The sequence below is a fragment of the Macaca mulatta genome, chromosome 5, assembly GCF_049350105.2.
Source record: "Macaca mulatta isolate MMU2019108-1 chromosome 5, T2T-MMU8v2.0, whole genome shotgun sequence".
NCBI classification, from domain to species: domain Eukaryota; kingdom Metazoa; phylum Chordata; class Mammalia; order Primates; family Cercopithecidae; genus Macaca; species Macaca mulatta.
Window position 1 is genome coordinate 48,808,547 of NC_133410.1, and position 13,497 is coordinate 48,822,043.

Consider the following 13,497-nt stretch of genomic DNA (forward strand, 5'->3'; position numbering starts at 1 on the left):
CAAGATCTAGGAACTCCCTCTGGTGGGGTCCTGCTTGCTGGAAGGGACTCTCTACAGAGTCCCAAGGTGGTACAGGACATCACATGCTAACTCAGGTCTCTCTTTTTCTTCTTAGAAAGCCACCAGCTGATCCCCATGAGAACCTTAATCCATGAATAGATTAGTCCCTTCATGAGAGCAGATTCCTCATGAACCAGTCAAAGGCCACACTTCTAATTACTGCCACATTGGAGCATTACATTTCAACGTGAGTTTTGGAGAGGAGAAATTTTCAAACCATAGCAGATGGTATTAAGAGGTAGAGCCTTTAGGACGTAGTTAAACCGTGGAGGCTCCTTTCTTATGAATGGGATTAAGACCCTTCTAAATGAGGCTTTATGCATTAGGTTTCTTGCCCTTTCACCTTCTGCCATATAAGGACACGTGCTCCTCCCCTCCAGAGGATGCAGCAATAAGGCACCATCTTGGAAGCAGAGAGCAGCCCTCACCAGACAACTGAACCAGCCAGTGCCTTGATCTTAGATTTCTCAGCCTACAGATCCATGAGGAAATACATTTCTATTATTTGTAAACTACCCAGTTTCTTGTATTCTGTTATCACAGCACAAATAAACACAGAAACTATCATGCTGTTTTCAAAAGGTTTTGTTTTTTAATTATTACAAAGCAAAATTGACCTTTTTGTGGTATACAGCTTTATGGAATTTGATACATGTGCAGATAAGAGTAACTGCTACCACAGTGAGGATACAGGACAGTTTTATCACCCAAAAAACTTCCTTGCTGTGTTCCTTTATAGTCACAGTCCCTTTCACCTCTAACCCCTGGCAACTGCCAATCTGTCTTCATCAATATAGTTTTTTTTCAAGAACACCATATAAGTGGAATTACACAATATGTAATCTTTTGAGACTGGTTTATTTGACTTAGCATAATGCCTTTGAGAGTCATCCAAGTTTTTATATGTATCAATAATTCATTCACAATCTGGATGCAGTGGCTCATGCCTGTAATGTCAGCACTTTTGGAGGATCACTTGAGGCCAGGAGTTTGAGACCAGCCTGGGCATCATAATGAGACCCCATCTTTATGAAAAAACATTTAAAAATTAGCTGGTTGTGGTGGTGTGTCTGTAATCCCAGCTACTCGGGAGGCTAAGGCAGGTGCATCACTTGAGTTCAGGAGTTCGAGGCCGCAGTGGGCTATGATTGTACCACTGTACTCCAGCCTGGGAGATTGAGCAAGATCCTGACTTAAAAAAAAAAAAATTATTTTACTTTTGTTGAGTTGTATGGGTGCACCATAGTTTGTGTGTCTACTGTAAACTTTTGTGTATAAGTTTTGTGTGAACATAAGTTTTCATTTGATTTCATTTCTTTTTCTTTCTTTTTAATTTTTTGAAACAAGGTCGTTCTTTGTTACCCAGGCTAGAGTACAGTGGTGCAGTCACATTGCATGTAGCCTCTACCTCCTGGGCTCAAGCAGTCCTGTCTCAGCCTCTTGAGTAGCTAGGACTACAAGCATGCCACCACACCTGGCTAATTTTTTGTTTTTAATTTCGTGTGTGTGTGTGGAGATGGGATCTCACTATGTTGCCCAGGCTGGTCTTGGAACTCCTGGCCTTAAGTGATCCTCACAGCTCAGCTTTTCCAAGTGTTGGGATTATAGGTGTGACCTACCACACTTGGCCCAGTTTTTATTTCTTCAGTGCCAGGGTCAGCAAACTTTCTGTAGAGGGCTGGATGAAGTATTTTATGCTTTAGGGTCTCTGTTGTGGGTACTCTGCTGTTGTAGTGTGAAAGCAGTCATAGACAATATGTAAGTAAATGAATACGGATGTGTTCCAATAAAATTTTATTTACAAAAACATGTGGGCTAGATTTTGGTACATGGCTGTAATTTGCTAACCCCTGTTTTATGGTAAATACTTAGGAATGGGATGGCAATTTATCATGAGTACATAATAAATAAATGTTTAATTTGATAAGAAAATGCCAAACTTTTAGTTTATTGACTTAAAATACAGTTAGTTTAATAACATTTGAATCATGGGATGTTATTGAACTCAGACTTCATAGTTCACGCAGCAAGCTCACCTAATTTATAAGACAGGCTTTGGTCTTGTCTTACATTGAGGGTCTATTTTGCCTTTTACTTTTATTCATATTCTTGTGTGGTCTTTTGACTTGATATATCTTTTCTTCACAGATAAAAGGCATACTCATTTTTAAAGTAATTTTCATTTGAATTAGTTAAGATACAGTCGAACATTTTAGGGAGGTTGCCTTTTTAAAAAAGTATGTATTAGGAGCAAAGGATTAGAGATGGAGTTGCTAAGTTTTTAAATCAATTAGACAGTTGATCGTATCCTAGAAATTGAATATAGCTGGATATACTCTATACTCATCACACCATGATGTCTCTTTAGAAGACTTTGTTTCAGTGCCAAACGCAAACCTTTTCAGTATGGAAGCTAAACCCAGACTGTTTATCCATAAGGGAAGCTCACCTTTGAGATCATATCTTTGTTTTGTGTTAGTTTTTGATGACAACTTAAGTGTTAAATCTTAGGTTAGTAGCCAAGTATCTTTGGAATTCTTCTTAGGAACAGCATCCTACATATGGAAGGTTGTTGTTTGTGTTTTTTTCTGAGGGATGCATAATTCACTTTCTATTTTATTGTGATTCACTTTGCCACAAAAAGCTGGGTTTGGGGTTAAAAGGTAGGTAAATTATCTTGGATATATCAGTAGCTAATGAAGTTGAAGATGATGAATAAATCAAAGGAGGTCTATTTTTGTGATTATGATTTACTATTACTTTTTCTCTTCTGAAAAAGCAGCGAAGCTCCAGAACCATAACAACATCAGGGAGGTGGGAAGACCATTTTGTGCTAATAGTAGTCCTACTCGTCTTCATGCAGTGGTTGAAAGACTGTATCCATGGGTGGGATGTGCTACTGCTGATATGATATGCTTTTTTAAAAGAGGTAACTATTTGGGGAAAAAAAGGACTCTTCTCTACTTTCTGTGGGCTTGGGCACTGGCACTTGAATCACTGGTGTGGCAATTGAACATGATCTCCTTTGAGAATCAAATAAAAGTCATAGGTCATCTTTCTAGAGTATATGTATGTTCACAAATTTAATATGAAGTTTCAGGGCTTCATTTACCCCCAAGCCAGCATTGTCCAATATAACTTTCTGTGACAATTAAAATGTTTTATGTTGGCTCTGTCTAATACAGTAATCACTAGACACATAATAGCTGTTGAGCACTTCAGATGTGTCTGATGCAACTGAGGAACTAGATTTTTTACTTCATGTATTTAAATTAATTTGTATTTAAGATTAAATATCCACATATAGGTAGTGGCTGCCAGCTTAGGCTCTTTCATATGCCATAGGTTATAATCCCTATAAAAGAGGTTTTGTGAATGTCATTGTTAGGAATTTAATTTGTTCATTTCACTTCTGATTTTTGCAATCAAGCAATAGTTATTGTATCTTGCTTTTAAGTTAAATTTTAATAGTTGTTGTTGTCTCTATGTACCTTCTTCTTCTTCAGGGAGATTTTAAGGCATTTTTCAATATTTGATCCTGTTTCTTTCATAATGGAATGTCCAGAATAGATTTGTCCTGGGCTTTTAAGCTTGTTCAGAGAATGTGAGGTGACTACCTGTTGCGTCGTGTGTTGTGGGCTCTCTAGCGTCACTTTGTCCTGCATTAGGAACACTCTGGTTATTTACAGCCACCTTTGCCCAAGTATTTTAAAAGTGCATTTCCCCTTTGGGAGACTGAGGCAGGCAGATCACCTGAGGTCAGGAGGAGTTCAAGATCAGCCTGGCCAACATGGTGAAACTCCGTCTCTACTAAATATAAAAATTAGCTGGGCGTGGTGGTGTACACCTGTAATTCCGGCTACTCAGAAGCTGAGGCAGGAGAATTGCTTGAACCTGGGAGGTAGAGATTGCAGTAAGCCAGGATCAGGCCACTGCACTCCAGCCTAGGTGACAAGAGTGAAACTGCATCTCAAAAAATAAAATAAAATAAAATAATTAAAAAATAGTGCATTTCCATACTCAAACATTGTTTAGCAACAAGCTGAAAAGTTTATAGGTGACCTCCATACCGTCTGATTTTATATTTATCTGGCAGTGGTTCTCAACCCTGGATGCACATTAGAATCAGTTGGGAAACCCGTAAAAACCCTGCCCAGGCTCTAGCCCCAGAGACTTGTGATTTGAACAGAGTGGCTTCCAGGCTTCAGAGCATTTTTTAAAGCTTCTTAGTTGATTCCAGTATCCAACCAAGCTTGAAAAGCCCTCATGTGTGAGATAGTTAGTGGACCCGGGCTACCTGTGTTGAGGAAAATATTCTGAATTAGAGACTAATTGATAACCTTTTTCCCCCTCTTTCTAGTTGGAGCCCAGATTTCAAGTCTTCAGTAAATTAACTTCAAGCGAATGGGCCCTATTGTGCTCACACATTCAGAACCTGTTACCCAAGGAATTCCCTAAAGGTCAGTCTCTGGGAAGAAAAATTAGTGGGTTTTTGTTTTTAATCTTTACTATCACTGGATTTATTGATAAACAAATACTGTTAATTACTTATGTGTAGACAGGGCTTTTTATATTGACTTGATTTATAGAGCTACCATTATAAATTTGATTACTGTACTATCATATTTAGGAAATAGAAAATGTGTCTTGAGAACTGTTTCTAATAGACTATTTAAAGGAGGATATATGTTATATATATACCTATATGCTTATACACATTTAACATATCTTTGAAAGATATTCAAGAAATTAGTGATGACAGTTCTAGGGAGGGGAACTGGAGCCCTGTAGTGGGATATTTACTTTTACTATGTATTCTTTTCAGTATGGTCTTTTAAACCCCGTGCATATATTAAATTTCAAAAAAAAAAAATTCTTAATGGCTAAAAATGCTTTTTTAGTTTTATAAATAATGCTTATAGTTTTTTCTACTTTGAAAAATAGAAAACAGCCTCACATTCCTTGAAATTGAGGGTCTCTACTTGTTATTTGGTATACTATTTCTTGTGTTGGATGTGTTATTTAGGGCCTTACATCTGATTTTCCTCTCTTAAACTCATGTCCTGGGATTTTTTTGCTTTACATTTTCTTTCACCTTTTTATATTTTATTTTATTTTATTTTTTGAGACATAGTCTCGCTCTGTTGCCAGGCTGGAGCACAGTGGCGCAATCTCAGTTCACTGCAACCTCTGCCTCCCAGGTTCAAGCGATTCTCCTGCCTCAGCCTCCTGAGTAGCTGGAATTACAGGAGCCCACCACCACGGCCAGCTAATTTTTATATTTTTAGTAGAGACGGGGTTTCAACATGTTGGCCATGATGGTCTCTTATCTCTTTTTTTTTTTTTCTTTTTTTTTAAATTATACTTTAAGTTCTAGGGTACATGTGCACAACGTGCAGGTTTGTTACATATGTATATATGTGCCATGCTGGTGTGCTGCACCCATTAACTCGTCATTTACATTAGGTATATCTCCTAATGCTATCCCTCGCCCCTCCCCCCTCCCCACAATAGGACCCAGTGTGTGATGTTCCCCTTCCTGTGTCCAAGTGGTCTCATTGTTCAGTTCCCACCTATGAGTGAGAACATGCGGTATTTGGTTTTCTGTTCTTGCCATAGTTTGCTGAGAATGATGGTTTCCAGCTGCATCCATGTGCCTACAAAGGACACGAACTCATCCTGTTTTATGGCTGCATAGTATTCCATGGTGTATATGTGCCACATTTTCTTAATCCAGTCTGACACTGATGGACATTTGGGTTGATTCCAAGTCTTTGCTATTGTGAATAGCGCCACAATAAACGTATGTGTGCATGTGTCTTTATAGCAGCATGATTTATAATCCTTTGGGTATATCCCCAGTAACGGGATGGCTGGGTCAAATGATATTTCTAGTTCTAGATCCTTGAGGAATCACCACACTGTTTTCCACAATGGTTGAACTAGTTTACAGTCCCACCAACAGTGTAAAAGTGTTTCTATTTCTGCACATGCTCTCCAGCACCTGTTGTTTCCTGACTTTTTAATGATCGCCATTCTAACTGGTGTGAGATGGTATCTCATTGTGGTTTTGATTTGCATTTCTCTGATGGCCAGTGATGATGAGCATTTTTTCATGTGTCTGTTGACTGTATGAATGTCTTCTTTTGAGAAGTATCTGTTCATATCCTTTGCCCACTTTTTGATGGGGTTGTTTTTTTCTTGTAAATTTGATTGAGTTCTTTATAGGTTCTGGATATTAGCCCTTTGTCAGATGAGTAGATTGCAAATATTTTCTCCCACTCTGTAGGTTGCCTGTTCACTAAGATGGTAGTTTCTTTTGCTGTGCAGAAGCTCTTTAGTTTAATGAGATCCCATTTGTCAGTTTTGGCTTTTGTTGCCATTGTTTTGGTGTTTTAGACATGAAGTCCTTGCCCATGTCATGCCCTTGCCCATGCCTATGTCCTTGTCCATGCCTATGTAGTTTCTTTTGCTGTGCAGAAGCTCTTTAGTTTAATTAGATCCCATTTGTCAATTTTGGCTCTTGTTGCCGTTGCTTTTGGTGTTTTAGACATGAAGTCCTTGCCCATGCCTATGTCCTGAATGGTATTTTCTAGATTTTCTTTTAGGGTTTTTATGGTTTTAGGTCTAACATTTAAGTCTCTAATCCATCTTGAATTAATTTTCGTATAAGGAGTTAGGAAAGGATCCAGTTTCAGCTTTCTACTTATGGCTAGCCAATTTTCCCAGCACCATTTATTAAATAGGGAATCCTTTCCCCATTTCTTGTTTTTGTCAGGTTTGTTAAAGATCAGATGGCTGTAGATGTGTGGTATTATTTCTGAGGGCTCTGTTCTGTTCCATTGGTCTATAGCTCTGTTTTGGTACCAGTACTATGCTGTTTTGGTTACTGTAGCCTTGTAGTATAGTTTGAAGTTAGGTAGCGTGATGCCTCCAGCTTTGTTCTTTTGGCTTAGGATTGTCTTGGCAATGCGGGGTCTTTTGTGGTTCCATATGAACTTTGAAGCAGTTTTTTCTAATTCTGTGAAGAAAGTCATTGGTAGCTTAATGAGGATGGCATTGAATCTGTAAATTACCTTGGGCAGTATGGCCATTTTCACAATATTGATTCTTCCTATCCATGAGCATGGTATGTTCTTCCATTTGTTTGTGTCCTCTTTGATTTCACTGAGCAGTGGTTTGTAGTTCTCCTTGAAGAGGTCCTTTACATCCCTTATAAGTTGGATTCCTAGGTATTTTATTCTCTTTGAAGCTATTGTGAATGGGAGTTCATTCATGATTTGGTTCTGTGTTTGTCTGTTACTGGTGTATAAGAATGCTTGTGATTTTTGCACATTAATTTTGTATCCTGAGACTTTGCTGAAGTTGCTTATCAGCTTAAGGAGATTTTGGGCTGAGACAGTGGGGTTTTCTAAATATACAATCATGTCATCTGCAAACAGGGACAATTTGACTTCTTCTTTTCCTAACTGAATACCCTTGATTTCTTTCTCTTGCCTGATTGCCCTAGCCAGAACTTCCAACACTATGTTGAATAGGAGTGGTGAGAGAGGGCATCCCTGTCTTGTGCCAGTTTTCAAAGGGAATGCTTCCAGTTTTTGCCCATTCAGTATGATATTGGCTGTGGGTTTGTCATAAATAGCTCTTATGATTTTGAGATACGTTCCATCAATACCGAATTTATGGAGAATTTTTAGCATGAAGAGCTGTTGAATTTTGTCAAAGGCCTTTTCTGCATCTATTGAGATAATCATGTGGTTTTTGTCTTTGGTTCTGTTTATATGCTGGATTACATTTATTGATTTGCGTATGTTGAACCAGCCTTTCATCCCAGTGATGAAAGCCACTTGATCATGGTGGATAAGTTTTTTGATGTGGTGCTGGATTCGGTTTGCCAGTATTTTATGAAGGATTCTTGCATCGATGTTCATCAGGGATATTGGTCTAAAATTATCTTTTTTTGTTGTATCTCTGTCTGGCTTTGATATCAGGATGATGTTGGCCTCGTAAAATGAGTTAGGGAGGATTCCCTGTTTTTCTATTGATTGGAATAGTTTCAGAAGGAATAGTACCAGCTCCTCCTTGTACCTCTGGTAGAATTCGACTGTGAATCCATCTGGTCCTGGACTTTTTTTGGTTGGTAGGCTATTAATTATTGCCTCAATTTCAGAGCCTGCTATTGGTCTATTCAGGGATTCAACTTCTTCCTGGTTTAGTCTTGAGAGAGTGTAAGGGTCCAGGAAATTATCCATTTCTTCTAGGTTTTCAAGTTTATTTGTGTAGAGGTGTTTATAGTATTCTCTGATGGTAGTTTGTATTTCTGTGGGGTCGGTGGTGATATCCCCTTTATCATTTTTTATTGCATCTATTTGATTCTTCTCTCTTTTCTTCTTTATTAGTCCTGCTAGTGGTCTATCAGTTTTGTTGATCTTTTCAAAAAATCAGCTCCTGGATTCATTGATTTTTTTTGAAAAGTTTTTTGTGTCTCTATTTCCTTCAGTTCTGCTCTGATCTTAGTTATTTCTTGCCTTCTGCTAGCTTTTGAATGTGTTTGCTCTTGCTTCTCTAGTTCTTTTAATTGTGATGCTAGGGTGTCAATTTTAGATCTTTCCTACTTTCTCTTGTGGGCATTTAATGCTATAAATTTCCCTCTACACACTGCTTTAAATGTGTCCCAGGTTTTCTGGTATGTTGTAGCTTTTTTCTCATTGGTTTCAAAGAATATCTTTATTTCTGCCTTCATTTTGTTATGTACCCAGTAGTCATTCAGGAGCAGGTTGTTCAGTTTCTATGTAGTTGAGCGGTTTTGATTGAGTTTCTTAGTCCTGAGTTCTAGTTTGATTGCACTGTGGTATGAGAGACAGTTTGTTGTAATTTCTGTTCTTTTACATTTGCTGAGGAGTGCTTTACTTCCAACTATGTGGTCAAATTTGGAATACATGTGATGTGGTGCTGAGAAGAATGTACATTCTGTTGATTTGGGGTGGAGAGTTCTGTAGATGTCTATTAGGTGCGCTTGGTGCAGAGTTGAGTTCAATTCCTGGATATCCTTGTTACTTTCTGTCTCGTTGATCTGTCTGATGTTGACAGTGGGGTGTTGAAGTCTCCCATTATTATTGTATGGGAGTCTAAGTCTCTTTGTAAGTGTCTAAGGACTTGCTTTATGTATCTGGGTGCTCCTGTATTGGGTGCATATATATTTAGGATAGTTAGCTCTTCCTGATGAATTCATCCCTTTACCATTATGTAATGGCCTTCTTTGCCTCTTTTGATCTTTGATGGTTTAAAGTCTGTTTTATCAGAGAGTAGGATTGCAACCCCTGCTTTTTTTTTGTTTTCCATTTGCTTGGTAGATCTTCCTCCATCCCTATATTTTGAGCCTGTGTGTGTCTCTGCATGTGAGATGGGTCTCCTGAATACAGGAAACTGATGGGTCTTGACTCTTTATCCAATTTGCCAATCTGTGTCTTTTAATTGGACCATATAGTCCATTTACATTTAAGGTTAATATTGTTATGTGTGAACTTGATCCTCTCATTATGATATTAATTGGTTATTTTGCTTGCTAGTTGATGCAGTTTCTTCCTAGCATCGATGGACTTTACATTTTGACATGTTTTTGCAATGGCTTGTACCGGTTGTTCCTTTCCATGTTTAGTGCTTCCTTCAGGGTCTCTTGTAGGGCAGGTCTGGTGGTGACAAAATCTCTAAGCATTTGCTTGTCTGTAAAGGATTTTATTTCTCCTTCACTTATGAAACTTAGTTTGGCTGGATATGAAATTCTGGGTTGAAAATTCTTTAAGAATGTTGAATATTGGCCCCCACTCTCTTCTGGCTTGGAGAGTTTCTGCTGAGAGATCTGCTGTTAGTCTGATGGGCTTTCCTTTGTGTGTAACCCGACCTTTCTCTCTGGCTGCCCTTAATATTTTTTCCTTCATTTCAACTTTGGTGAATCTGGCAATTATGTGTCTTGGAGTTGCTCTTCTCGAGGAGTAGCTTTGTGGTGTTCTCTGTATTTCCTGAATTTGAATGTTGACCTGCCTTACTAGGTTGGGCAAGTTCTCCTGGATGATATCCTGCAGAGTGTTTTCCAACTTGGTTCCATTTTCCCTGTCATTTTCAGGCACAGCAGTCAGATGTAGATTTGGTCTTTTCACATAATCCCATATTTCTTGGAGGCTCTGTTCATTTCCTTTTCCTCTTTTTTCTCTAGACTTCTTGCTTCATTTCATTCATTTGATCTTCAGTCACTGATACGCTTTCTTCCAGATGATCGAGTCACTTACTGAAGCTTGTGCATTTGTCACATAGTTCTCATGTTATGGTTTTCATCTCTATCAGTTCTTTTAAGGACTTCTCTACATTGGTTATTCTAGTTAGCCATTCGTCAAATCTTTTTTCAAGATTTTTAGTTTCTTTGCACTGGTTATGTAGTTCCTCCTTTAGCTCTGAGAAATTTGATCGACTGAAGCCTTCTTCTCTCGACTCGTCAAAGTCATTCTCCGTCCAGATTTGTTCCGTTGCTGGTGATAAGCTGCGTTCCTTTGGAGGGGTAGATGCACTCTGATTTTTTGAATTTCCAGCTTTTCTGCACTGCTTTTTCCCCATCTTTGTGGTTTTATCTGCCTTTGGTGTTTGATGATGGTGACGTACTGATGGGATTTTGGTGTGGGTGTCTTTTCTGTTGGTTTGTTTTCCTTCTAACAATCAGGACCTTCAGCTGTAGGTCTGTTGGAGTTTGCTTGACGTCCACTCCAGACCTGTTTGCCTGGGTATCAGCAGCGGAGGCTGCAGAAGATAGAATATTGCTGAACAGTGAGTGTTACTGTCTGATTCTTGCTCTAGAAGCTTTGTCTCAGGGGTGTACCCCGCTGTGTGAGGTGTGAAGTGTTGGTCTGCACCTAGTAGGTGATGTCTCCCAGTTAGGCTACTCAGGGGTCAGGGACCCACTTGAGCAGGCAGTGTGTCCATTCTCAGATCTCAACCTCCATGCTGGGAGATCCACTGCTCTCTTCAAAGCTGTCAGACGGGGGCATTTACCTCTGCGGAGGTTTCTGCTGCTTTTTGTTTAGCTATGCCCTGTCCCCAGAGGAGGAGTCTACAGAGGCAGGCTCGCCTCTTTGAGCTGTGGTGGGCTCCACCCAATTCGAGCTTCCTGATGGCTTTGTTTACCTACTTAAGCCTCAGCAATAGCGGGCGCCCCTCCTCCAGCCTCGCTGCTGCCTTGCTGTTAGATCTCAGACTGCTGTGCCAGCAATGAGGGAGGCTCCTTGGGCGTGGGACCCTCCGTGCCAAGTGTGGGATATAATCTCCTGGTGTGCCATATGCTAAGACCCTTGGTAAAGCACAGTATTAGGGTGGGAGTTAACCTGATTTTCCAGGTGTTGTGTGTCTCAATTTCTTTTTGCTAGGAAAGAGAATTCTCTTCCCCCTTGCGCTTCCTAGGTGAGGCAATGCCTCGCTCTGTTTCAACTCTCACTGGTCGGGCTGCACCAGCGGACCAGCACCAATTGTCCGACACGACCCAGTGAGATGAACCCAGTACCTCAGTTGAAAATGCAGAAGTCACCCATCTTCTGTGTCACTCACACTGGGAGCTGGAGGCTGTTTCTGTTCCTATTCGGCCATCTTAGGCACGCCCGGTCTCTTATCTCTTGACCTCATGATCTGTCCACCTCGGCCTCCCAAAGTGCTAGGATTACAGGCATGAGCCACCGTGCCCGGCCTCTTTCACCCTTTTCACCATGTTCCAATTTGTCTCTTTTTATCTTTCGCACTAATTCTTATTCCTTCAATTTATTTCCAGCTTAATTAATGGCACTACTGTTGTTCATATCACCCAACCTGGAATTCTGAGTCCTCTTGATCTCTTTTTCCTTTGATCCTGAAGGATATCTACTTCCTAGATTGTTACCCCTGTGTCAGTGGCATTACTTGTAATCTCTCATACCGCTGTGCCTCACCCTTACCTCCACTGGCTCTGCCTTTATGGCTGAAAGCATCATTAAGATACATCTATCCCACATATCACACTATATTTAGAAATATTTTCTCAACATACATAACCCTCCTACTTAACAGTTTATTGTTAGTCTAAGATGTAAGGCCTTTTAGGCTCTTCCTGTGACTGGCTTTTCTTCGCGAGCTTCATCTCCAGCTTTTCTCCACATTCACCCTTTGTTCCAACTATGCAGAACTACTTGGCCAACCCAGCAGCGTATCTTGGGCTTTCTTGTCTGTGTACACAGTTTATTTGCTGGAAATAAGTTCTAGTCCATTGTCAGCTGAATGAACTTCTCTTCAATTTCTAAGGCTTAGTTCAGATGTCACTTTCTCTATTGATAGTTAACTGCCTTTTCCCTGTGTTCTCCATAGCACTTTGTTTCTTTATTTATTATTCATTGTAATACTTATCACATTGCTTCTATTATATTTTTTCACTTAACCATGAGCCCCTACAGGGTAGCATGTGATTGATTTATCTTTCCATCACTAGTTTCTAGCATAGTACTTGCATGTAAAAAGTGTTATTAAATGAATAAGAAAGTAAATGTTAACATATACAATTTTTGAACTCTGAGCTTATAATCATGTGAGGTCACTAATTCAGTGTTTTTAAAGTTTAGTAAAAGCTAACCTGAGTTTTACATTTCTGAGGAAAGAGTTTAATAAGTTACTTTTTAGTAACTTATTAATCAAGTATGAGAAAAATGTTCACTTATTTGAAAAAGCTGACTTTTTTTTTTTTTTTTTTTTTTTTGAGACTGAGTCTCGCTCTGTTGCCCAGCCTGAAGTGCGGTGGTGCAATCTTGGCTCACTGCAACCTCCTCCCCCCAGGTTCAAGTGATTCTCATGTTTTAACCTCCTGAATAACTGGGATTACAGGCGTGTGCCACCACAACTGGCTAATTTTTTTTTTTTTTTTTTTTTCAGACTGAGTCTCACTTTGTCACCCAGGCTGGAGTGCAGTGATGTGATCTGGGCTCACTGCATCCTCTGCCTCCTGGGTTGAAGCAATTCTCGTGTCTCAGCCTCCTGAGTAGCTGGGAATACAGGCGTGTGCCCCATGCCTGGCTAATTTTTGTATTTTTAGTAGAGACAGGGTTTCATTATGTGGGCCAGACTGGTCTCGAACTCCTGACCTCAGGCGATCCGCCCGCCTTGACCTCCCAGAGTGCTAGGAATACAGGGGTGAGGCACTGCACCCAGCCTAATTTTTAGTAGAATTGGGGTTTCACCATGTTGGCCAGGATGGTCTCGAACTCCTCACCTCAAGTGATCTGCCCACCTCAGCCTCCCAAAGTGCGGAGATTACAGGTGTGAGCCCCTGCACCTGGCCAAGAGCTGGGTTTTTAAACAGTGCTGTTAGATGATTCAGAATACTTTTCATGCAAATCACTTATACGTAAGTACATGACAATTGGACTGTTATTTAAA

General features: G+C 39.8%; 1 protein-coding gene across 16 annotated transcripts in view; it reads left to right on the forward strand.

The window, feature by feature from the left end:
• Positions 1-13,497, forward strand: part of WDFY3 (WD repeat and FYVE domain containing 3) — a 308,235-nt gene that overhangs the window by 67,807 nt on the left and 226,931 nt on the right. For 14 of the 16 annotated variants that reach the window (XM_015138363.3, XM_078002624.1, XM_078002623.1 and 11 more), the window contains one exon: positions 4,421-4,520. The exons of the other annotated variants lie outside the window; for them this stretch is intronic. The gene's annotated coding sequence lies outside the window, so the exon portion shown is untranslated. The remainder of the gene's footprint in view (positions 1-4,420; positions 4,521-13,497) is intronic. 16 annotated transcript variants of the gene reach the window in all.